The following is a 25,782-nucleotide window of genomic DNA, read 5'->3' as shown; positions in this document are numbered from 1 at the left end:
TTCTGTAAGCGCTTGGGTACGGACTCTACTGAGTTGTGAGCGAATTTCTGTATTTTCGGATTTTAAAAACTTAATTTCCGATTTGATTTGATTAACTTCTTTTTGCAAATCTTTGATGGTGATTTCCTTTTTTGGTTTATTAAAACGTTCCAAAGTGGTGCTGAGAGAAATCTTTTGAGAAGAAGTTTGGCTAATGCCAGGTTCTTGAAGAGAAATCAAATTTTTGAGTTTTTTCAAATAAAAAGATTTCAAATCAGGGTCATCAACTTTGCTTATTAATTCCATTAAAAACTCTTCTTGTTCTTCTTGTTTATTAAGCACTGAAATTTTGTTACAACAAGTGTCTGTGCATCCAAACTTAATATTTGGCGAAGAAACGTCGCTGGAACTACTATAATCAGAGGAGGATAATTCCAAATCATTGTCTGACTGACTAGAGTCGGTGTTTCTAAGTTCTAACGCCTGGATTAGCTGTACTTTCTCTTCATCAGAGATTTTCAGCTGGTTAATAACCTTTTTAACTCTACATTCATTTGCAAAATGACCGAACTTGCCACACTTGTAGCATTTTCCTTTTTTATTTTGAAAATCCTTTTTAGGTTTGCGAAAAGACTTCTTTTTAGGGTTTGAAAAGGGTTGTTCATAAAACTTGTTAGTTTGAAAAGGTTTGTTGGAAGACCTTTTGTTTTTGTAAAATCTGGAATGAGGTTTAGAAGATTTACTAGTGAGCTGAGCTTTTTTCTTTTTGCTCGAATGAGCGATTGGTGGTAAACCATACTGTTCACAAAACGTTCCAAGTTCATATTTAGCAATAGATTTATCTTTGTTTACCTGTTTTGAAATCTTCATGTCTATACACATTTTCAATCCTTCCTTTTGGATAACATTGACTATGTTCCCATAAGTAAGGGTATGATAAGGTATGACACCTTCTTCATTTACTAAAACATTTCGGATTTTGTGAGCAAAAAGATTTGGTAAACCATTGATAAATTTTTCTTTCCAAAAAGGTTGATTACTATCTTCACGAAGCATAACTCTGGATATAAAAACATCTTTATACCATCTGAAATCACTTAAGGTTGGACACCTTAAATTACTCAGTTGGTCGTGGATACGAGTAGTAACGTTACTAGGTGTTCCTATAAAGTGCTCTATAATTGTATAGAGTAGTGTGTTTACTCCATCGGGTATTCCCTGTCCTATTGTTTCGTTAAAGATGGGAAATCCTTCCTCATCTTTCTTAACCGCAAAGCGAATCTCGTCTCTGGACTGAGAAGTTAAGTACTTCTCCCACCAAGAATGAAGCATTCCAGTGAAACCAGTGACTAAGAGGTCAACGATTTGTGTTTGTGTGAAATTGTGATTAGAAATGTAGCTATTAGCGACCATGGACATGTGTTGGAGTTTGTTAAGGAGTTCTTATTCTGACAACCCATCTATATTCCATTCATATAGTTTGTCAGCAGAGACTGAAAATTGATTTTGAATATTTCTTTCTTCAAACTGAAGATCAGGAGGTGTTGGTCTGGGATACCAGTTTTTTGTAAGAGAAGTGGGATTAACTGGATGAGTACGAATACGTTTTAAATCAAAAGTTGGCTGAAGATCAATGTTTTGAAAAGCATTTTCAATTTTTTGAATAGAACTTTCAGTTTCTGTGTCCTGAGAAGACTCTGAAGTAGATGTTTTTTCTTCTTCAACAAAAACATCAGTGTTTTGCAAAACATTAACAACTTTCTCTTTTTTGAGCTCATGGAGCATTTGATCAATTTTTTGTAAAGTAGTCATGGACTTTAAAGCAGTAGAGCTTGAAGAAGTATCAGTAAAATTTACTAAAGGTTTTTCTTTTTGAGAAGATTTTGGTTGAGACAATTTGTCGATTTTTGTTTCTATTTTGTCTAACTGTTTTCCAATAGTATGAAGACTCTGGTTTGTAAAATTGTTCTGCTCAATGACAGATTTAAAACCTGAATCCTCTTTTGGAATTTTAAAAGGAGTTGCTGAAATTTGGGTATTACCAGTGGAAATCAAAATAGTTTCTTTGGGAGGATGACTAGAAGAAATCAAAGTTTTGTCTTCCTTAACCCATTTTTCTTTGGTAACAACCGTGAGTTTGTTTTTGGTTTCATAATGTTTTTCAATGAAATCAAAGAAAGATATTTCAAATTGGTATTGTTCTACAAAAGCCTTCCATTCGGCATAAATGGCTAGCTTTTCTTCATCACAATACTTTTTTCTAAAAATATTTCTTCTGGGAATATTTTCCTCAGAAGCGATGTCAGCTTTGAGCTTCCTCCATCGGATTTTATGTTTTTTGTTTAAAACAAGTAATTGGTGATTCACCGATGTTGTTTCAAAATCAGAAGCAGTTGGAGAAGTTGGTTCTTCTTGGTTTGGAGGGTGGTAAACAGGATGTGCAACTTGTGAAGAAGTGTCAACAGATTTTAATTTGATCAAATCATTGATTAATTCCTGTTGTGCAGTTTCCTGTTCCCTTAATTTTTTGTTTACTAACAACTTTATTAAATCTTGATCTCGACCCAGTCTATCGGTTGACGTGGATCCAGAAAAAGACTTTCTGCTAGAAGCAAAAGATTTATGCGAATGTACAGATTCGCAAGATCTCCTTGCTGGTCTATCGAAATTGATTTTAACAGTACCATCAAAATATTGTTCAACATTGTCGAGGTCGACAAGGCTATTTTGCAAAGCAACTGGTTTACTTTCGTTGATTAGACACCAATCTGAAGGGAGACTGATATCTGGCCACCTAATGGTTCTGGGGACCTTGCTATTTGCATTTTCTTGTGTTGTTTGAATCAAAAGAGTATGATCACGAGGACTTTTGTTTAAGGCTTGAAAATTCATGTTTGTGCCAGTAACTTTGTAATAAATTCGAAAAATAAGTGCCAAAGGCTGTGTTCCTTCCAGGACATGGTATCCTGAAGTTTTGATGTTAAGTGTGAGTGCTTTTAGCATGTGGGGGTCTGAAAGACTTACCGTAAGATCTGGAAAACAATCAAAATGGATAGGTCCGTTGTAAAGACTTGATTCAATCATTCCAAGAATACTATCGTTAAAATTAGTAAATCTGGCGTCACGAAGACATAAAAGAATAGACGTATTAAGACCTTTTCGTGTTAAAGGTTTAACCGCAATTTGAACTAAACCAATGTGAATATAATTATGACCATTTTTGCGATGCGCTTTGATTTGTTCTGGAGAAAATAATTGACAAGTCTCATGTTCTTTGCTAAGAGCATAAGCCTTCTCAACTGTTTTGACGTGATGTTCGGATTTAAAAGAGTTCAAAGACCATTTTTTCTTGTAAATGTTTTGGGTTGAAATCTTTGGGATATTCCAGTCGGAAAAATCAATACTTTCATCGGTTTGAAAATCAAGTTTTTGTTCTTCATTGACAATGTCCGGTATAGTTCCTAAATTGGATCTAGAACTAGTGCTGGCCATTGAATTAGATCTAAATAATCTACTCATGATATGCACAAAATAAGTATGCTATATGCAAAACTTAAATGATTCACCTTCCTCGTATGTCTAGACTCTTCCTCCGCTCATGCCTCTACCTGGGACTTATTGTTTGGACCACGGCTTACTGTTTGGCTGAAAGAATAGAGAACTGAGGACCGACAATTAAGAATATTACCTATTAACGTGAAAGATAATATAGAGAAGGCAAGAGAAGCATAGAATTCTGGGTATATGTTCTTGATTAGTTGTGGTTTCAATTGTACATGAGTCATCAGTATATATAATTACAAGCTTGTTGAACTTCTGTACAAAGAATATATGCTTAAAAGGAAAAATAATCGTATTGATTTAAATTGAAGATTGATTTTGATGTATCAGAAAGTGATTTGGCAAGAAATATGTCTGTGATTTGCTTGTGTAACGTTTATCACAATATAATATAATAAATAGATGTCTATCTTTTTTTTTTTTATCCGAAATGATATATAGCATGATTTCATTGATAAACAAATGGTTACAAGGGGCGCTAAAATGGATACATATATTTTAGTGACCAAATCCTTGATTCTGAAAATCAATTCGCACAATCAACAAAAAGAATAAAACTCCTAAACATCTATCACACAAAACAAATGTAATAGTACAAATCTGTTACAGTGATAATAGACACAATAGACATGTACAAAGCACACATCAAGCCATCTTTATGTTGAGGATATCAAACTCACATCGAGAAAAAAAAAAAAAAAAAAAAAGATTTTGTATGTGCTTATAAGTTAGTAAACTACTCCTTATATTGTCAATTAGTTTTATAGTAGAATCGCAATTTTGTTCACGCTATACATGGAGACCATAATGAGATGTCTATTTGGCACCCCGACCCGGAATGTCCACTTGGACTTTGAATCGAGTTATGATGGCCGACACCTGGAAGGTGACAAAGCCATTAAGTGTAGTGTGGTGGAATTTGTGAATAAATTTAAACCTAAAAGTGCTTAAATATAAGAGTGCGCTATGAGCTGGAATGAACCTATTTCACACGTGACGTCAAAGCATAAGTACAGTACAGTAAGATAGGGTGAGAATTATACCATCGAAGGTAATCATCTACACCAAGAGTTGCCACGAATCCTTGTCGATAAGAAAGCTCAGCTACTAAAACCTGGAAGGGCGAAAAACAAGGGTGAGTGAACCTAAAAATAAAGTTTTAATAAAAACCTTTGAAAACATTATAACCCCTTGCTGTAAAACATGTACAGTTTCCAGAAAATCATACTACGTATAAGTATGAAATCAATTGCAAATCAACAATAATTCCATAAATATACCAATCACAATATCTCATCAGTAGCATAATAAAATCAGATGCTCATCGATCTATGCTAGCACACAAGTCGGAATCGCCTATTCAACTTGTACAACTGAACTGATGCTCATCAATATGTGCTAGCACACAAGTCGGAGTTGCCTAATGCAACCTGTATGACGGGATTGGGTGTAATCATAATATATGCTCTAGTGCTACAATCACGTGAAGACTGGCGCTATTTGTGGTCACATACGAGTTGGAGTTGACTATTGCAACCTGTACGACAAGATGTCGGAGTTGCTTATTGCAACATGTACGACATGACTGGCACCTACTTAGATCCAAGGTGAGTGTGCGGTGTGGATGTGAACATATACGTGAAAGACCCTGACCCTGGACGAGCACTAACACCGATGTAACAAATGATGAGCAAAATAACATAATTATAATCATTCCACAGCCATTCGACAATTCCAGTCAATATCATACTATTTATGACCATAAATATAATCAAGGCATCCCTTTATAGTAAGCTTGCATGTGCATCCCATAGGATTATCTCATTATTTCCCAACAATAAGGCATTTCTTATAAACGTAAGTTTAATTATGGCAATCTCGTAGAGAATTTATTAATAATTGTATATATAGAAACTAACCAATACACACACACACACACACACACACATATATATATATATATCAAAGAAAAGACTCACTCACCTGAAGTTCGCACTACAAATCCCTAGCACGAATATCAAAACGTCACAAATGATCGTCACCTAAAACAAATATCAAATCATGTCTCATAATTCTTATCAATAGAACACGTAACTTACATAAAACACATCTCTAAGGACGTTCTAGAATGATTTGTAACCCATTGACCAAAAGTCAACCGTCAATCAAAGGTCGACAGTAAGGTCCACAATCATACGTAACTTAATCCGGAAGATCCGTACCTCAGATTTCTGATATGTAACTTCCCAATAGTTTCAATAAGGTTCTAGAATAACATCCTAAAGTTTCGGAACGATCCAACGGTCGGATCTCCACTAATCACTAAAATTAAGTGGCGGCCAACGTTTAGATTTACAAACTTAGAAAACTCATCCGGAAAGATCCGTACATCAGATTCCTTATCTGTTAGTTTCTAATATCCTTAAATATTATGTACTATTACGTATTAAAGTTTGGTGACGATCCAATGGTTGGATCGTCGAATCATATAATAACCAAGTGGCGGCCCTTAACGGAAATATAACCAAACAATGGAATTTCAACAATTGGATGTCTAATATGAAATCAGGGCACCCATTTTAGCCTAGGGGAGGTCAAATGGTATCTCTGCCCACGCGTTGCCGCACGCAGCTGTCAACCACCCTGGTTCGCTGGAAAATTCAACTAATTCCAAAAATTCTCAAATTTTACAAGAATGAAGATCTCAACGAGTAGAGCAAGTTTTATACATGTGGCCAAGTCCAGTTTGGCCGATAAAGGCCCCAAATTAGCTCGCACACGTCGGAAACCCTAAAATGGGTGAGCTTCAATTCGCCGTCGCCGGTGCTCCACTGCCTCTACCACCGGTTGGGTCTTGTTCCTGAATCCAAGGGGAGTTGATTAAGGGTGATAGTGGGTGATGAAACTCGCCGGAACGGTGGATTGCCGTTGAGAACCCCAAGACACTGTGCGTCGTCCTCACAGTTTAGGAGCCCAAAGGCTCAGTTTTTTGGAAGGGAAAAGGGTTGCACAGAGGTTGTGTGTTGTTAGCAAGTGAAGGTTGGGCAAAAATCGCCTGGAAAATGGTGGAAGTTGGCTGGAAATCCCTCCGGGTCGAAACTAGGGTGATGCGCATGGATAGGTTGACGGGAAAGCTGAGAGCTTTCTCTTGCTTTCCTTATTGGTCTCTCTTTCCTCCCTAATTTCTGATTGGTCCTAAAAAAAATAATATGGTTGGTTACAATTCCCACATGGTGGGAGTTTTAATTAATTTAAAATCCATAGTTTAGTAAAACGACCTCAAATGTCCATAACTATACCGTTAAAACCCGGATTCCAAACGGCTTTCGCCTATCTATTTGCGGTTTTGAGATCTATTTGGAAATGTTACTTGTGCCCTCGAAAGGTCAACGAATTTTTAAAGGTTAATTATGAAAATTCAAACTCGATAATTATTCGATTTAATTCTTAAAATTAACAAAATTAAAATTAACTAATACAAATAACGTAAACGTCAAATACGAATTTAAATAACGAGATACGTAATGAATAGTGAAATTCCAGGGACAAGATTTCACAAAGATGGTCAACGAAAATCAACAATCTCGCCTCTAGGGTATTTTCGTCAATTCACACTTTTAAAATTTATAAAATCGTAAAAGTAGGAACGGGTTGTCACACTATTTCTTGACGAGGAGGGGAACATTTTTTTGGTTTCAAACAACGGTTGTGTCTGTATGACACGTAAAATGACAAAAACTCTCTTATTTGATTTCAAACAATTGCTCATATCTGTCTCAGAGTAAGTATACCCGGTGTAGCCTTCTGGAAAAGTAGCTCCTCCTCTAGACGAAATTTGAAGAATATTATGCCTTCTCTTTAAAAACCAAATACAAAAAATTCTAAACCTAATTTATAGGTAACTTTCCAACCTGGTAAAGGCGTTGGCGCCCTCATTAAAAAAAAGAATTCCTGCTCAAAATATGAGACTATTCATAGAATTTCGTACTTAAGATTAAAATTATTTAGATTATAAATCATTCTGTAAAGATCATTTTTACAAAAATTAATTAAAATTAAAATTGTTTAGTTAATCAATTGTAACAAATAGATAGTTTATAATTCTTTTACCGAATTCGTCCATCTATTTTTATACAGTTCGATGACTAAACGATATTAGTTTTAGTTGATTTTTATAAAGATAATTTTTACAGAATGATTTATAATATGAACAATTTCGATTATAATTAGACACAAAGTTATGTGATCATGCCACGACGTACTTTAAGCAAGAATTCTTCCTCAATCCTTGTGGAATCAAGTCTTTGTCCTCTAATTATATACTTGTCTTTTCTCTTTTAGCTCATTCAAAAATCCATGACCTTGGGCAAGTGCGTGGACGACAAAGGCACTTGCTTTTCTAAAACCTGTAAAGAATGCAATTGCAAATCAACTTGAAACTTTAAAAAAAATAAAGCAGTGGCCATCTTTCTTCTTAACTTTGCTTTCCAGGTCAGTCTATTAAAAGTTTGAAGCAGACATATGAAGCCCTGCACAACCAAATCTCTAGCTAGTGTGATTTGAACCTCGTTGCTTTCACTTTTAACATGTATGTGGATGCAAATTTCTTCTTCCTTATTCTTGGACAAAATTACACCAACAAAACAAATAACACTTTAGGTCAAGGCCAAGAGTCTCATGCGCCCATGATGAAGTTGGGAGGGGGGGGAGGGGGGCTTTGGCCAAAGAACCTTAGAGAATTTAGCAAGAGAATTGGAATTGAATTTTTGGAGAAAATGAGATGGTATTTATAGGGGTGTGGCCGACCCCTTTGGAAGGATGGGGACCGGCCACTTGGATGGTTATTTGGGTGAGATTCATGATTTCTTAGCTAATTAATTTATTAATTAGCTAATTAATATAATTAGAAATGAATGATTTGTGGGTTACCTTGTGGAGAAGATTTGATGAGGATGGATGAAATAGGTTTTGAATAAATATCTATTTTGGGCACTTTTAACTTGATTGAGGGATGACTGTTCACTGCTTGCACGTAGGAGTTCCGATGTTCCTTAAGAGTAATTTGTCCTTTTTACCCTAAAATCCACGTGTCACCTCCGTATTCTTCCTGATTATTTTTGGCTCCACAAATGCCCCCGCACCTGTTAGGCTGCTGGTAGGAAAGGGCAGCAGGTGTATAGATGTTATTGCTTTAGGAAACATAGGATCGCTTCCTATTTTGATGTAGATTCCCTCTTTAATTGGAAATTAGATCCTTCTAGGAAAGGGAAATAAATCACTTCTAAAGTCTTTTTAAGTCTACCTTAAGCAGATGATTAAATCAACTTCATAGAGCAATTTATTCTACCCTACAAGAGAGAAAATGCTAGAGGATATTCATTCCCCATCCCTTAGCAATCTTCTACACTTGCCTGTGCAGATGATCGTCTTTTGTTGCTTTCTTCGTCTTCTCCTCACCGCACAGAGGTAAGAAAAATTTAATTTTACTTGTCTTTTTCTTGGATAGTGCTGTTGCGGGGCAGCCATCGGGGTGGTGTGGCACGTGAGCTAGCAGGGGCTAAGAGTCGGCTCAACATAGGCCAAGGAGTGTTGTGGCTGGGACCAATGCTTGGGCTGCTCGTCTTGGCTAAAGCCAAGAGCAGTTGTGCGGCTAGGGCCACAGATTGTGGTGTTGGGCTGCAGTGCAAGGCAAGTTGCATGGCTCATGTCCTTTGGGCTCTTGAACTTGTCATGGGCCAAGCTGGCGATTAAGAAAAATTAGGAGATCACGGGACTTGTGGGTTGCTGGAATTCTGGTTATGCAAGCCTCCTACTTGCTGGTCCAAAAGAAAAATTAGGGAAAAGCCAGCATGGATTGAGTTCCCATGCTGAGTACCGTGAATGGCATTGGCTGCTTAGTCCTCTTCGCCAGGAAAAATGTGGGCTACTCCTAAGAAAGGAGATGAATAGGATCAAGACGGATGCATTGGCTCGTCCGATCGCTGTTGTGGATCCCGCTATAAGTGAAGTTGGGAAAAAAGATCTTCCCCGCCTACTCAAGAGATGCCAGTTGAGAAAAAACCAAAGACTTCTTCCGTTATTTGCGAGGGTTCGCCGGCTACCCCCAGGCTTGCGATTGACTTGACTTCTTCCAAGGGGACGAAATATGAAGTTACTAAATTTGAGCCAATGACGCATGGTATGTCAAAGATGGCTAGTTTAATTGCTAATAGGGTTGCTCAGCGTAGAGATTCCGTCGTGCCCCTAGTGCCGAAACTAGTGCCAAGGCGTCCGTTGGGAGCTAAGTCTGGTTCACCTTTGGAGAGGCTTGTTAATATGATGAGTGATAAGGTGGACTATGCTGCTAAAGTGGTGCCAAGGCCTACTCCTCCTTCTGCTAAGATTGATTCACCTACTGGGAAAGAGGAGAATACTCGCATGGGCAGTTGTGAGAAATTCACCAAGCCTGCTTATAGGGAGGCTACTAAAATCTGTGCGTTTTTGAAACCAAATCTGCTTGAAGACATAGACGTTAGTGCCACGTTTGTCGATAGCGTTAGAGAGGTTGTTTACCTAAGCTCATTTGCGACGCATACGACCGAGTATTGGAAGATTGCTTTACTTGCCATGATGTAGAAGACGGTTATTCTGGCAACCGAGTTTATGCTTCTTAACCAAGAGGATACCAATGTTGCTAAGGAGATGGCGTGGCAGCCGAAACTTATTCTTCTACTGAGAAGATCAAGATGTTGAAATCGGAGCTCGTCGCTTTGAAAAGGTCTAATATCTCTGCCCCCACTTCTTTATAGCTTAAGACTGCTTGCCAAGAGATCTTTGACTTAAAGACTAGGCTTGACACGATCCAAGTTGAGTATGAAAGTGCAGATGAGGAGATTAGATGTTACATACCTCAGATTCAAGATCTTGAGCGTGTTATTTCTAAACTTTGTTTTGCTGCTTATACAAAGGATGAAGAGTTGATTGCTGCTTATAATCAAGTGATCCACTTCAAGAAGGTCGTTGATAGGCTTGAACCCCAAGTATTGGAACTCCAAGGTGCTTTGAAGATCAACGAGAGTTCGAAGAAAGAAGTGGATGAACTGTAGCGCGTCCGTGTTGGTTTGCTCAAGGAAAACGAGCAGCTGAAAGGTGAGAAGACTGGACTCGAGGCTTCGCTTATGCAGAATCTGGCCAATTTCTACAAGTTAAGTTATGTAGATCATCTCTTTGGTAGGCCGTCTAACTTTGAGTGTGCTGGGAAATACTTCGAGACCTTTTCTATTTCTTCGGAGGACTTGCATGCCTTTACTTTTGAGGCTTCTATTGGTGAAGTAGTTGGAGATACTGGTGCCCAGGCTGGAGTAACTGGGGGTGAAGCTCCAGATGGTACTGTTGCTGAGATGGTGCCCAGGCTAAACGTGTGGCGATCGAGTAGTCGTGGAGTGCCTAAGTTGCTGAAAAGTAGTCTTCTAAGTAGTCTTTAGGATTTTCTCCCTTGTTGTTTTTTGCTTTGCTTGAACTTCTTCGATATTTGCTAGTTGTTTATCAATTTTGCTAGAAAATTTAATAAACTTGATTCCTTTGCTTTTCTCCATCTTCGCTTATTTTGTTCATGCCCTAACCTTTAGACTTTATAGACCAGTGGCAGGCGTTCTACTTTTCTATAAGCAGATAGACAGTGTAGCCTATGTAGTTGTAGGTGTTAGTGTAGAACTTTACAAAGTTGTTAGCCATAGAGTTGGCAGTCGGATGCCTTACTTACAGAAGCAGACAAGTCTGTGTGACCACTAAGCTGTTAACCTTGGCTTTCTCCAATTTCGTAGGTTACGTAGCAAGTATCACAACACTTTAGGACTTGGTGTAGGTCGTTCCACACTTGGCAGAGGTGAAGCTTATCGACTACGTAGCATGTCGGGCAATGGATAAAGCTTCGTATATGTACGCTAGCTTGTTTAACCTTTCACAAGAATGTGTGGTTGTATAAGTCTAGCCCAGCTTTATTGCTCGAAGGGCAAGCTGTAGATAGTCTTCTGGAAACTGTAGGCTACCTTAGTGCACTCGGTAGCAGCTTTAGGGTTCCAGGGCAACCGTCCCTAGGGCATACTATGTAATGTGCCCCTTCTATCTCTAGGGCCAGGTTCCCCTTTGATTACGCCAAGAGACCCAAAATCCTTAAGTTAGCTAATTCTTGAAATAGACCATTGTGGCTAGTTCTAGGAATCCCGACGCAAGCCATCGTGCATCTAGTTATACTAGAGCATCCCGGCTCATCCATGTCTGAATATTCGGAGTGTAAGTTTATTCTCCTGCCTTGGGGAGCAGACCCATGTAGATGTCGGGGAATTGGTTTACCCTCTCGCACTGGAGAGCAATTAATTTATCCTCTCGCACTTAAGAGCTAGTTAGTCCCTCGGGGGGCGCAATTCCTGCGATGAATCCCTAAGAATGGTGTAGTCTTCTTTTGAAGTGCATGAATGATTAATTGTTGTAAGCATGTAGCCGAGCCAAGTTGTAGATTACTTCTGAATTCCTCATTGAAAAACAAGTAAAACGAACAAGAACTTAGCTGTAAGGTAGGAATTGCATAACAACTGGATATTCCTCAGCTTGTGAGGTGGTGCCCATTGAGCTGCTTAAGTCTTTAGGCTTTGATGTAGTGTCAGGTCACGTATGGTACTTCCTCAGATTGTAAGCGTTCCACTGTTTTTTGATCTCTTTGTCGTTCATAGTGGTATGGGTGCAACTACTTGCCTCCTACTCTGCTGGATCTTGTACGGACCTTCCCAGATGAAATCTATCTTTTTAGAGCATTCTCTGCATGCAATGATGAAGGCTTTTCTTAGGACTAGATCTTCGGGCTAGAACTGCTGGATCTTGGCCTTTTTGTTGTAGCTGGAGAGAAGCTGCTGCTAGTAAGCTGCAATGCAGGTGATGGTTTGCTCGTGCTTCTCCTCTGCCAGATATAAGCTTGTGGCCATCTTCTTACTGTTCTGCTTAATGCTTGGCAGTAGAGTGCTGATACTTGGATTGATGACATTAGGATGAATGATTGCTTCTAAGCGAAATGCCAAAGAGAAAAGAGTCTCCCCGGTTGCTCGTCTTTTGGTGGTGCAATAAGCCCATAAACATTCGGGGAGTTCGTCTAGCCATTTTATCTTCTTGTTGGTGAAGGATTTCTTGAGGCAGTTGAGAATCATCTTGTTGGATGCTTCAGCCTGCCTATTGCCTTGAGGATATCTTGGCGTGGACATGTTCTGCTTGATGCCATATTTTTGGAAAAACTTAGCCAAATTTTTGCCCATGAATTACTCGCCATTATCGGTGACGATGGATTAAAAGACGCTAAATCAGCAAATGATGTTTCTCCATATGAAGCGCTCTATGTCCATCTGAGTCATGGTTGTCATGGGTTCTGCTTCTACCCATTTGGTGAAGTAATCGGTTACCACGATCATCATGCATTTGCCCACTGCGTGAACGGCTAAGGACTCTTCTGTGGGTGTAGCTTGCTGGCAAGTAATGCTGGTACCGGCTTGTAACGTTGACAGCGGTCATACTTTTGCACTAACTCCTTAGCATCTTGATGCATGGTAAGCTAATAATAGCCTGCTTTAAGAGTCTTTTACGCTAAGGATCGACCTCTGGAGTGATTTCCACAAACGCCTTCATGGATTAAGCTTAGAACCTTTAGGTTGTCGGAAGGCGCTAGGCAACGGAGATGTGGTCCAGTGTAGGATCTTCGAGCGAGAATGTTGTTCCACATGTACTAGTATGCTGCCTTTATTCGGAGTTTTCTAAACTTCAAACTTTCTATGTGTCGCTCTGTTGTGTTGCCTAGGCTAGGCGTGAAGGCGCATTAGGGAGCCGTGGAACTGGGGTCATATTACACGTAGTAGAAGATGCTCAATTGCCAGTATCGAGCCATTTTAAAGCTGAATTATGGAGCAAGGGTTGGGTGGGGCCGTGTGATGCGTTGCAGGAGGTGATGCTTAACTTGCCAGTACATATTGCTCATATGTAGATTCTTTCGGGGTGACAAAGACAAAACTTGCTTCCGAGTGTCCTTCTGACGGAATAGTGCATCATGAAGATGACTGCGTGCGTCTAAAGGTATAACTTGAGCTTCCGAGTTGCAACAATTGTCGCCAAAGTTAGCTTTTGAATTTCTGGTAGCTGGTTTCCATATCAATGAGAGCTTTTGAACTGTAGAATACAAGTAGTTGGGCCCCAGCTCTTCTCGTATGAGGGTAGAGCTTATTGCTGCTTCAGATGCGACTGCTCGTCCAATTAGACCTTGAATCACCTTCAGAATAATGGAAGACTTCATATTTAAGATCGCATGGATTTGCCTTGAATGTGCATCAGCAAACTTCGTCCCAAAGTGCATGCTTCTCTGCCAAAGCGAAAGAGTCTGCTAGAGTTAGATCTTCTTTCATGATCAATTCTCCAAATAGCGAGTGGTCTGCTGCGAGTCCTTTTTGGAAGGCTGCTCTAGCTATCAAGTCGTTGCATCTGACTATCTTTGCCTTCTCTGCTTTGAACCTCTTCACATAGTCGCGAAGCGACTCCTTTGGGTTTTTCTTGACGTTGAACAAATGGTAGGACTTTTTCTTGATCAAGCGATATGATGAATATTCTTTGGTGAAAGCCAAAGAAAATTTGTCAAAACTCCGGATAGATTGTGGCGGCAAGGTGTAGAACCAATCTTACGCTTCGCCTTGTAGAGTGGTGGCAAATATCTTGCACATGTGATCGTCGTTGTTTCAATAGAGGATCATTGCACTTCGGTAATGCTTTAGGTGTCTCTTCAGGTCTCCATCCCTTTTGAATGATGTGAAATGTGACATGCTGAACTTGCATGGGGGCTATGCCTGCTTGATCTCGTTAGTGAAGGGTGACCTACTTATGTTGGTCATGTCTCATCGTAGTGCCCCATTAATGACCTTGTTGCGTTGAAAATGGTGCAATCGCTCGGTCAGGAGCCTTTTTACTTCTTTCGGAATTTGCCTTTGTTAGGGTAAATGAGCTATCAGCTGCCCCTGGTCTGACCTATTGGTATAGGCTACTCTTCTACGTGCTCGGCTCATCTATGTCGCGGCTGCAGTGTATGTGGTTCATTCCTAGCAAGTGAGGGAATTCTTCGCAGGTTACTGGTTAAACTTGAGCCAAACTGAGTGATTATTTCTCTCCGTCCTTCGTGCTGCCTATTCCGATATGAGGTGGATGATGCTCCTTGTGGGCGTAGCCACGAATGAACACTTCGCCTGGAAGCTTACTCATGTTGACTATCGGAATATGGCCCTAACCATGAATGTATACTCATCTGTGGGCCTGGTTGAAAGTGCACGCTCTTTCGCGTGCTAAGACAGGAGTATACGCTATCTCGGGGGCCCAATCGGAAGTGTACATTGCCTAAACGCTCCATTCATGGCTGGTCAGGTGGCTACTTGTTGGGATGTTACGGGAGAGGTTCTTCGTTTGTTCTTATCCTACATCAAGACATCTCATTTGGGGTACGTTGCATTTCGGTGCGGTGCAATAGTTGATTCATCAAGGTCGTCTGATGTGTAAGGCGCTCGTCAATTCTATGACTTGTCGAGACAAATGTTGTTTTCTATTTGAGTTGGAAGAGCTTGGAAGAAATGCACCTCCTTCAGCAATGGAAGTGTGGTAGATTCTTGCCGTGAGATTTGAGTTGGGAAATGCCAAATCCGCGAAGAAATGTGGTGAAAATGCTCTTGGTTCAATTGTAGGCCCAGAAATTTGAAGTCGAGACAGTTAAACTAATTTTGGACCAATTTGGGCAGCTTGGAAGGCCACAGGAGCAAAAGGGGCCGTAGGAGCAGGCTGGGCCAAAGGAGTGGGCTGCTCGGCGTGTGGCGCACGTGGGTACGAGGCTAGAGCTCGGCTTGGCAACGATTTGGGTTCACGTCGGGCTTGAGTGGCTCGTGTTGTCTCGCTTTATGCTTGGGCCCGTGTGGGCTTGAATGGCATGGCTTAGGCTGTGGTTATGGCACTGTGGGCCTTGCCAAGTATGGTTGTCGTGGTGGTTACCACAGTGGTCCCCCGTGGGGGTTGTGCCGTTCCACTCATCGTTATGTTGAGCGTCGTAGATTGCCACGGTCATAATCCTTGAACGTTGGAATTTCCGTTCATCAAGGTTTCCGAATCTCTTGCCATTGTACTTTTCCTTTACGTTTTATCAAAGAATTTTTAACAATAAAAATTCCAAGAATAAGAATGTATGAAAAATCTACAACTAAACAAGAAAATGAAAAACCTTGAAGGCAAGAGTCTTTTGTGAGCGTTTGATCAAAACCTCTCAATGAAAGCACCAATTTATGGATGCAAATTTCTTCCTCCTTGTTCTTGGACAAAATTGCACCTACAAAACAAATAACACCTTAGGTCAAGGCCAAGAACCTCACACTCCCACAATGAATGAGAAGGCTTTGGTTGAAGAACCTCTAATGCCAAAGTTAGAATTTTGAGGAAAAAGTGTTTGGAGAATTTAGAGAATTTAGCAAGAGAATTGGAATTGAATTTTGGAGACAATGAGATGGTATTTATAGGGGTGTGGCCGGCCCCTTTGGAAGGATGGGGAGAATAAATACCTTTGGGCACTTTTGACTTGATTAAGGGATCATTGTCCACTGCTCACGCATAGGAGTTCTGGTGTTCCAGTAATTTTGTCCTTTTCACCCTAGAATCCACGTGTCGCCTCCATATTCTTCTTGATTATTTTTGGCTCCACAATGCACAATCAAAAGGTCCACTTAAAAGACTTTTTTCGGTGCGTGTGATCTCCACTTCTCTTCGGTCGCACCAAATTTATGATTGTTCATCTCCATCACAAGAAAAACTTGTGTGGGGCTTGTCTTGCCACTCTATCATGCTTAGTGGCACTACCACACCATTCATAACTTGTCATGTGTTAAGCATTGTTACATTAATATAATTTCTTATTTTCAATTTATATCATAATTAATAAAATTAATAAAAAAAAACGATATGGAAAAAGTAAATTTTTAAAAAGCCTGACTCTGAGGGACACCATAATCGCTTGAATTAGTTATAAGCAATCATGTGAGAGAAAGATGAGAGATGTGGGAATCAGGGAAGGGGGAGGCTGAGTAGTAAGGGAGGAGAATTGCTGCGTTGGGGACACCGACGGACGAGAGAGAAGAGTCTATGGGTGGGTTTGTAGATGGAGGAAGTTTGAACTGGGGTTTGTGAGTTTTATTTTAGTTTCTTGAAGAAATAATGTTTTAAGTGTTTAGTTTTATATTGACATAAAACGAAAAATAAGAAATCGTATTTAATGTTTAACGCACGGCAAGTTATGAGTGGTGTGTAGTGTCACTCAGCATGGTCCAGTGACAAGTTAAGCCCCACACAAGTTTTTCTCCTACATCACAGGTTGTTAATTTCTCTTATCATCCTAAGTAACCATACTTTTGTAGTATATTGGCTCCTAGAAAAATCTGGGACACCTTTAATAACCATTCAATTTTCGGTTTTTATTTTTTATTTTTATGTTTGATGCATGGGGAAAATATAAAGGAGAAGGAGGGATGAAGAATGATGGTGAAAGGGAGAGAAAAATAAAGAAGGAATGAAAATAAAATCTTAAAAGTGAAAACAACTTCAAATAGTCTTAACTTGATGTTATCAAACGGCCCTTAGTTGCATATGATATTGCCAATTATAGTCCCTATCCGATCATATTGTGTGATCCATTTAGTTGCGGATGTTCAACTTATAGTCCCTTCACTACGTTTGTTGTTCGTTGGTCTCATAAATATCCGATCATACTGTAATGTGGGGAGTCTAGGGATAAATATTGATCCACATTGTGACGAATGAAGGATCATTACTCACGAATTTTTATTTGAAGACTAAAATTCTAATTAGATTAAAATTTAGAGACTAATGAAGCTAATTTTCAGCTTTCTAAAACAGTTAGGAAACAATGTGTATCTTATTAATCAACTTCAGATAATGAAATGAGTGGTGCACCTCAGTACGTAGTTAGTACCAACTCCCTTGTCAAATATGGAGTCTTATTTCTAACGTAGGATTTTTCAAAGTCAGTGGTGTGATGAGAGAAGACAGCATATATATAAGTGGTTTTTTAACTTTAATTCTTGAAGAAAATTGAAATTTAATAAAAAAAATTTAGTGTTAGATTACATATTGATTATAGTCCCTTGATGTGTACTTAATTCAAATTAAGAAATTTGTATTTTACACTGTTCTAAAAATCCTCGCCTAGCGCAGCCTAGGCGCTAGGCAGCTGAACACCACCCCGATTATTGCTTAGGCGTTTGAAAATTAAGAAAGGGCGCCTAGACCTACCAAGGCGCCTGCCTAGACCTCTTAGGCACCCGTCTAGCCTGCCCAGACCCACCTAGACAACTGCCTAGGTTGCGATTCACTTAGATAGAAAATAGATACTTTCCTTTTGCATTTTATTGTTTCCAATAAATTGTAAGAGACTTATTGAACACTTAAATAAACACACATTATATGTTTGTTCTCCATGTTTTCATTATGTTCCAATACTTCATAATATATATGTCATTCTATTTTCTAGTTTATGATGAAATTATATATATTTTAAGTATAAATAGAGACTTATTTACACGAAGTATAATAGATTTACTTAAATCCGCCTAGTCTGCTTAGGCGCTAGGCTCCAACTCACCACCAGACTAGCGTCTAGCGTTTTTTATAACTTTGGTACTATTTTATTCAATGTCTCCCATTAAAATATTTAAATTTATTAATATACACATTTTAATTTATTTTTTGACCAAAAAAAGTTTTATTAATTTTACTTAACATTCTTCAAACTTGAAGACACAATTAATGTACCTAAATGTTAATTTCGAGATGTATTATATTAAATTAATGTACCTAAATGTTAGTACCAAAATGTATGCACTAAAATATAGGCACCGAAATGTATTATATTGAATTAATATACCTAAATGTATGTACCAAAATGTATGCATCAAAATATATTATATTAAATTAATGTACCTAAATATTTTTATCGAAATATATGTATTGAAATGTGTGTACCTAAAGTATGCACCAAATTGTGTTATAATGAATTTAATGTACCTAAATAAAGAAGACAAAGTATATCGAAATATTTTGTATAACAAAAATTAGTTTGTTTAAATGTTCTTTTTGTTCTTTTTTTTTTTTTTTTTTTTTTTTTTTTTTTTTTTTTTTTTTGAGTTGAAACAGTAGTGGTTTATTGAGATAGAAAAAAAATCTCATATAGATTCTAAGAGGGCCTCCACAATCAAGTCTAGAGGCTCCTCAAACCAACAAAAATCAGAGGTAGAAGAAATAGCCAACTTGGCCATACGATGTACTGCAACATTGGCGGTACGGTGAACATAACAAACTTGCGAATCCTCATAGCCCCGCAAACTAGCTCGAATGTCTTCCACTAATAAATCCATGTGCAAAGACCCTTGCTTTAGGCTTCCAATAGCTTGAACAACCTGCAAAGAATTGCTTTTCCACAATAATTCACCGCAAGTTCTGTTGTAGAGCCCAATAAACACCATCACAGATAGCAAGTAGCTCTATTGTCGTGGGATTCGATGAAGGGGATATTTGACGAAAGAAACCTCTAGCATAGCTACCAGCTTTGTCATGAAATACCGCACCTACACCACCTAGATTCATAGTAGAAAGAAAGGAACCATCCACATTGATTTTCACCCACCCAGATGGAAGGGGACACCAGCATGACAGATCGTGCAGCGAGCGAGAGCCAAGACAAGTTTGGCCTTGATGAATTCATCCAATTGAAGCTTAGAGAAATGACTAACCAGAGCCGGGTTTTCAACTTTACCATCCCTAAGCAAAGAGTCCCTAGCACGCCATATAGCATGAATGAGAATTAACAGCAAAGCTAACTGATTTGTGGATAAATACTCCACACATGAAGACATCCAATCACACCGAGGACTGTACCGGAGGCCTTGAACACAAATTTAAATGTAAGAAGAAAAAAATTGCTAATGCAAGACAATCACTGAACACGTATAGCGCTGACTCCGAAGAGGAACTATAAAAAAGACAAATATTGTCCACCGCCATTCCTTTTTTCTCCAAATTAGCACGAGTAGGCAGGATATCAAGACAAGCCCTCCAAGCACACATTTTCACTTTACTAGGGACATTAGATTTCCAAAAAGCTTTCCACATAGAGACACCAGTAAAACGTGGGTGCGAAGTAGAAGCCTCATTACACAAATTGAAAGCAACTTATAAGCACTTTTTACTGAGAATAAACCTTTCAAACCATAATGCCACATCAACTTATCCGGGGGTAATCTGCGGCTCAACGGGGTTGCAAATATCAGAGTAGCATCCCTTAAGTAGATAAAAGGCACACACTATGTATGTTTAAAAAAAAAAATGAAATTAAAATAAAAAAAAAAACAGAAAAAGTTGAAAGTGGGAGAGAGAAGGTGAAGGAATAAAATTATGGTTCTATGCAGGTGAAAGAAGGAAAAAAACAACAAACATTTTTTTATACAAATTTACATTTCTGCCTATGATTTTATGTGTTGTTTTTATTAAATTGTAAGTAAAGGACTAATTGTCTTTTTATTCTTTTTTTGTTGACAAAGTGGCTTATATTAATAGACAGTTTAGATTATTTAAACACCATTCTTTTCTTGCAAGCAAACTTTGAAATTGACTCATTGAGCCTTTTAGAGTTTTGTTTGAGGCACCATATGTTTTATGTTAGGTACCAAGACTTGCGTGGAGTTGTTTCAAGACGTTAGCCAAAATGAAAATCCAGCATAGATAACTAATCTAATCTTCGTATAAAATTATAAGCGGAACCAAACGATCAAAGATCTAAAAATCAATTGTTAATGTTGAACATAATAATAGTACAAGCTGGGTCTAGGGTTTCTTTTTCCTCCAAATGGTATTTTAACCGTTTTTTTTCTAAACAATAACTGAAAATTATTGTGATATTGCTTCATTTGATGTGAAATCCCATCCCTGGATTTCACTATTTAAAATTATGTATCTCGTATTTCGTATTCATATTCTTAGTTTCGACGCTTTCATACTTACAGCGTATATTTTTTTATTTTTTTTTGACAAGTAAAATGACAAAATTGGGCCTATTGTATTAAACGGAACGTATTTGATGCTTTCATGATTTTTCAAATTTCTTTACATATTTGGATAGTACGTGTTGATACAAATGCGTGGGCGCAAACAGAACGTAATTTGGAGTTATAAACAATTGAAGTTGAGGGCAAAATGGTCCTTTAATTATTAATCTAGAAGGCTTCAGTTTGTTGGAAAAGGAACAGCTGAGATGAAGCCATGTGTGTGATTGAGATGGAAAGAAGAGAAGAGAAATGAGAGAAAGGATGGAGTATGAGGCCCAATCAGAAAACAGAGTAAGGAAGGGAAATGAGGGAGAGAAAACCACCCAATCCAAATCATCTGTTTGACCCGTTTCAGACCTGATTTTGATCCGGTTCCTGGTGATTGTTTTCGTCGATTTTCGTTGATTTTTCTGGAGAATTTCCCTTAACCGTCACCTGTACACTCCACCCCAACCTCTATTCTCCCACTTCCACAAAAAATCTAAGAATTGACCTTGATTTTGTGAAACACACACGATGGGTGCGACGGGTTCAAGGGCGGCAATCGGCTAATTCTGAAAGCCTCATCGTCGACCACCACCCATTTTCAACTCCTCTTGAGTCCAGGAACAAAGCTTTGGGGTGGGTTAAGGCGTCGGAGCTTGTTTGGAGTCAAATCAAGAGCACCCAATTCTAAGGTTACCGAAGGATCGAGGGTGATTTGAGGTGTTTCTCGACCGAACTAGGCTTCGGTCCAGGTATGAAAATTATTCCTCTTGACTTACTCTACATTTCTGTGAAATTTGGTAATTTTTGGAAATAATTGAATTTTCCGACGAATCGTAGCAGCAGCCCGCCACGTGCTACAGCGTATGGCGGCGACATATGGGTTGAGACCTCACCTGACCTTTCTAGGCTAATTTTGATACCCCGATTCCATATTTTACATCCGTGTAGTGAAATTTTGATGTTTTAATATAGTTTCGTAATTGACCACCTAGTTGACCGTCAATTGATTATTGTACAAATCGATGATCCGACCGTTGAATCGTCACCAAACTTTAATTTGTAATAGAACGTAATATTTGAGGATGTTAAGAAATGATGGATCGGGAATCCGACTTACGGATCTTCCCGACTTGGATTTCTAAGTTTGTAAAACTAATTGTTGACAACCACCTAATTCTAACAATTGACGAAGATCCGACCATTAGATCGCGCTGAGATTTTAATATGTTATTATATGAGAATAATGAGGACCTCAGGAAGTTACGAATCCAAAGTACGAAGTGCCGATCTTCTAGATTGAATTGCTAGGATTGTGGACCCCATAGTTGATTGAGATTTGACTTTTAGGCAACATGTCTCGAATCGTTTGAAATACCAAAATTAGTATTACTAGAGACTCAATGAGGCTTTGCGGGCTTATCTCGGTGAGTGACTTTAATATATGTGTGATATTGTTATTACCCTAAAACCCTCTTATGCTAGTATACTTTGTGGATACAGCATGGATTTTTAAATTATGTTTTATGCTAAATAATTGTTTTTAAGCTTTTTAGCCAAAATGGTCCCTCATATTTGCATAGCACATAACTTTGATCCTGGGATTTAAAATCAATAGAAATGCTCCATGAGATTGTCCATCATCCATAATTTTGGTCATTCTGTTAAAAAGCTCTGTTAAGTTAAGGGTATTTTTGTAAAATCAGCCCACAACCCCTTGTTCAACCCTTCATTACCTAAAACCACATCCCCACCAAATCAACAATGAGCTCAGTCTCTAGCCTCAAAAGCAAAATCCCTTATTCAACACACAACAGCAAGTCCCTCTAATGCTCGCACCCACTAACTTACTGAAATGGCCTCATCTCCTCAACCCTCTGCTTCCACAACATATAAAGCTCCTCAATTTCCACCCTTAGCCTAACGCTTGCGTCGTTGTTATCGACGTTTTTGGGTTCTTCGATTGAGTCCTCCATGAGTTGAGCTTTCTGCGCAAAAAGATTGAGTCTGACATTACTTTCTGCTGCTGATAATTCCCCAAAATAATGGCAGGTCCACCATTACTCTCTGGACCAATAACCTCATCACTAACAATCGTCAAGCATACAACCCTCGAGCTTGAAACCAGCGAAAAGTAATTCGTTAATGGCAACTCCATCTTAGCACTCCCTTTAAACTGGAAAACCAATTCCGAAAACTCCAATTTTTCCTCTTTCAAAATATCGAAACAAGGTCTCAATCTCGTTTTGGTTTCCAAGTCCTTTGCTCTCGTGTAATTTGCCATCTGTGAGTCAAACTCTTGCGCCACTGCTTCGAAAATCGACTTCTCCATAAATGTGATGGTCGATCCAGAATCCACGATCGTCCCGCCATTGCTATAGACTCCGGGGAAGAGAAACTTATACGAAATCTTCACGTGCTTCTTGCCCACGATGATTTTTCTGAGCATTATGTAGTAGTACTTGCGAAATGCAGAGTTTGAATGACTTGGGTATTTCTGAAACAGCGTGTAGATTGAGCTCTGAGCTTTCGTTTCGTTTCTTCTGGTTGAAGAAATAAGGGGTTCATCGGTGCTGCTATCGTCAATGTACAAAGCAAGGTCGCTGCTTTGTGGGGTATCATCGGATTTATGGGAGACTAAGCAGTAAGAGAATTTGGAGAGCTTCATTTGGGACGGCAGTGATTCCAGTCCGCAACTGAATCCGATGATTCCGACGAGTTGCTGGATGGAGAAGAACGAGCAGCCGACGAGAAAACAATTTTCTCAGGAAATTTTGGGGACTCAGAAAGTAAAATCCCAGCTGTTATAAGAGAAATGAGAGAAAAATGGTGAAAAAGAAAGTGGAGAATTTGATTTTACAAAAATACCCTTAACTTAACGGAGCTTTTTAACTGAATGACCAAAATTATGGATGGTGGACAATCCAAGGACCATTTCTATTGATTTTAAATCTCAAGGATCAAAGTTATGTGTTATGCAAATTTCAGGGACCATTTTGGCTAAAAAGCCTTGTTTTTATAAAGTTTCCATCGATTTACTTTATGAAATGTTATGTAACTTGCTTATTGAAATGTTTATGAATTGTGTTTTAAAATATATATTTGAAATGTTAAGAAATGTGAGGGCTAGTAGAGGACCGTTACCCTAATGTCATGGGTTAGGTGACACCGAGTCTACACAATGTAGTAGTGGTACGTGGGTGGTCCTGCTTGGTTAATTCGCGATAGGGGACCATACTATTTATGGATCGTGCTTAGTTAATCCGCAATGGGCGATCCTTATGGCCATACATACTTAGGGGTGATCATGCTTGGTTAATCCGTGGTCGGTGATCACTGCCTAACAGTTTCGTTGGTGCGACCCTGCTTGGTTAATCCGCGATGGGGGTCACTACCTACTTGGTTACCTTCTCAGAGGTGGTCCTACTTGGTTAATCCACGATAGGGGACCATGGTCCTACTTGGTTAATCCGCAATAGGGGACCATACTATTTATGGATCATGCTTGGTTAATCCATGATGGGCGATCCTTATGGCCATACATACTTAGGGGTGATCATGCTTGGTTAATCCGCGATGAGTGATCACTACCTAATAGTTTTGTAGGTGTGACTTTGCTTGGTTAATTCGCGATGGGGGGTCATTACCTATTTGGTTGCCTTATCAGGGGTGGCTCTGTTGGGTTAATCCACTATGGGGGGCCACTTCCTGTTTGGTTACTTATGTAGGCTTTGGCCGAATTGCGTCCCTCTAGCCCTAGTTTTTAATGCATTTATGAATGATAGTTTTTGAGAATCTTTGTGATTTGAATTAGAAGAGTTATTGGATGTCTGGGTGACTCTTTCAGAGTTTTTAGAGACTTGACTATGATTTCATAAGTAGGAATTTATAATTGAGATTTATAAACTTTGATCGATGGTCTTTTTTTTATTTTTTTATTATCACATACATTGTATTATTGTCACTCACCCAAGCTTCGCAACTTATCCGAGTTCTTGTTGGCCGATGCACCATTTTCCTGGTGTAGGCACTGATTGTACAAGTGAGAGGTCTGAGTAAATTACGAGAGATTGCATGGTAATCTGATTCCAATGAGTGGTTCAAAATCCTTGCTCCTGCTCATTTTCATAAGTTAGTCTAGAACCCTAGATTCAAGTGAATGAGAATTACCCACAATAAACCTTAAGAGTATAAATTAGATTTGCCATGTTATTACTCACAATCCAAGTAAGGAATTATGTAGAGTTCTTTAATCAAATTCGTGAAATGATACGTTATCTCATTGATTGATTAACGTAGTCAACTGTTAAATTGCGCATCTTTGATTCATGGAATTGATTAATTGACGTGATTGTGGAATGACGGATATGATTGTGTTTTTGACTATATGAGTTGATCAATGTGGCTTGAGAATAATTTTGTGCTTCATTGGTTGTTACATGTTGTGGATGGAGGTATCATGTTGAAAACATAGTGAGTTATATGATGGATGGAATGGAAATCTTGAATGTCATGTGGGTTTGTTAGTAACCCTGAACCTAGTAATTTCATGTTTGTTAAGTTCTAATAATTGATTGAGGAATGCTATGTTTTTCGGCTTGAACGTAATGTGATAAACGTCGGAGTATAGTAAATGACGAACTACGAATGGCTTTATCCCTTCTTAGGGTATGTAGGCAGTCTAACAAGAAGGTTAGATGCAGCTATAAAGTATACGAAAATTACTACGAAATTCGAATCTTGAGTTGTGCTTTGTACATATTCCGGAGGTGGAGTATGTTACATATACAAATACTTGGTGACGTCATGTGTCGATCATTAACGTATGTCGAGATCGGGGCGTGACATTTGAGGCTTCTAATTCTTCATAGGACACTTATAAAAGGCCTTGGGGATTTGGATCGCATGTAAGTTAGAGGACACCATAAGTTAGATGTATGCCTGCTGCCTGCTGTTTGTTTCATTTGTTTAACTAATCTTTGTAAAACTTGTTGACAGTACAAGATTTGACTTGTTTAAGTGCTAACTTACATTTGCTTGCTGATATCTTCCCTTTTGGTGGACGTCGAGATGGTTGGGCTGTCTATCCTGATGCCAACCTGTTTCTTTTATT

The 25,782-nt window shown here is 38.8% G+C and overlaps 1 pseudogene; it reads right to left on the bottom strand.

Moving 5' to 3' along the window:
- Positions 1-13,456: 13,456 nt before the first annotated feature.
- On the bottom strand, positions 13,457-25,477 carry LOC137736113 (uncharacterized; annotated as a pseudogene).
- Between the last annotated feature and the right edge of the window lie 305 nt (positions 25,478-25,782).

The sequence above is a fragment of the Pyrus communis genome, chromosome 13 (genome assembly GCF_041283825.1).
Source record: "Pyrus communis isolate YQ-2024b chromosome 13, ASM4128382v1, whole genome shotgun sequence".
Classification (NCBI taxonomy): Eukaryota; Viridiplantae; Streptophyta; class Magnoliopsida; order Rosales; family Rosaceae; genus Pyrus; species Pyrus communis.
The sequence above is the reverse complement of the archived record's forward strand: the minus strand, read 5'-3'. Positions and strand labels throughout refer to the sequence as shown.